Genomic DNA, 1,783 nt, shown 5'->3' with positions numbered 1-1,783 from the left:
GGTGGTATTTCCTATAGCTTGCAAGACAGACTTCTGCCAAGGTATTCAGGAGCAGACTATGACTGTCTTGCAGGCCTTGGTGACTGTTCTTTTCCCGAGCTGTAGGGAGGGGAGCTTGTAGTCCCCTTCCAAGTAGGGGATGTTATCCATTTACCATGATATTGTGGGACTCTGAGTTCCATAATTTTCCACTGCCTGAAGACAAAAAAGAAGGAAAAAGAGTTGGAATCTTACCCAAGGCCCAGTCTGGCTGTGATTTTCTTATTTTCTTTTCTGTTCTGATTTTCTTATCTTCTTTCTTCCCTGCAGGTAATCTGAGGCTGACTCTTCTCCCCCCAACCTCTTCCTCTCCCAAGTTGTTATTTAAAGTCCAAGGGCTTCCGGACACCTCCTCTCTGCCTCTGAGCTGCAGGGAGGGCAGGCAGGGATCACGGGGGCAAGTGCTCACTGTCATTCTTCCCGACAAGGTGGGGCAGGTTCTGTCTTCCAGAGCCTCAGAGCTGGGGCTGATAAGCAGCCTCGCCAACGACTTTCTTCCAGAATGGTCTGGGATTCTCCCTGGAGTGAAACACCTGCACCTTGGTGAGCAGCAAGCAGAGGAGTCAGGGGAGAGGGAAACTGCTGGAGGTTGCAGTAGTCAATTAATTAACATCATGTAGCCAAGGGGGGGGGGGAGGAGTTCTTGAACTTGATATGCAAACTTATGCAAAATCATATGCAGATTATCCTAGGTTCAAAATGAAAAGTTCTGGAGGTCTGGCATTTTTCTTAAATAGGAATTCAGCACTGTGGAATCATATGGAGAACAAGTAGTAGAAATATTTTGAGTTACAGTTCAGTCCCTCACAATTTGCTTCCATGATAATAACCACTGTTTACAATTTGCTGAGTGTAGGTAAATCTCATGCAACCTACCTGTTCAGCTGTGTCACTGTTTTCCAGAAATCTCGATTTTGAGGGTTCCAATGGACTTCTCACCTGTGTTAGACCAGTATATTCAGTGCACCTTGGCCACTATGCATTTCTGTCTCTGAGTTTTGCTTAAATCTGTATAAGGTATCAAACAGCCATGCAGTGAGTTCTGGAAATGTGAGTTTCAGAGCTAAACTTGGGTTTGGATTGGACTGGGCAACGTTACATAACCTTAGTGAGTGTTACTTTCCTCTTCTGCAAAATGGGGATAAGGGTATCAACCCTATCATGGCTTTTGGGACTGTTAAATGAGCCACTATATTTGAGTCAGATAGCATGTGCACATCATAAGCTCTGTTATTATCCAAATCTGATGCAAATTTTAAGGCCCAGCTTGAGTTCTACCTCCTTCATGGAAGTTTTCATTTCCACCACAGCTTGAAGTAATCTCTATGTACTCTTGAGGTATTTATTCGCTGTGCAATGCATATGGAAATTAAAAATGCATTGCTTCATGACTTGTCCTTTGTTGTTGTCTTATTAATTAACATGTGTTGTTATTTAATTAACATTTTATATCTGTATTTCTTGTCTTCCCAACTTGACTTTATGGTCTTTGAGGATGGAAACTATGTCTTATGCTTTCGAGTCTCCCCAGATGTCCAGAACAGTGTTTTGCAAAAAAATACTCAATCACCTTCCTCTCTACAGATTGAGAACTGGGAACAGAACACATTGGTTAGTAAGCATTCCTAAGTGATCACCTAGACCATGGAATATGTTTCTTCCTACGAGGGGCTTATCCTCTAACAAGATAGCCCCACTGTCCTTCTATGTGTCCCATCTTGCATGTTCTCTATTTTCATGAGGA

This window comes from Neofelis nebulosa, chromosome 2 (assembly GCF_028018385.1).
Source record: "Neofelis nebulosa isolate mNeoNeb1 chromosome 2, mNeoNeb1.pri, whole genome shotgun sequence".
Lineage (NCBI taxonomy): Eukaryota > Metazoa > Chordata > Mammalia > Carnivora > Felidae > Neofelis > Neofelis nebulosa.
The sequence above is the reverse complement of the archived record's forward strand: the minus strand, read 5'-3'. Positions refer to the sequence as shown.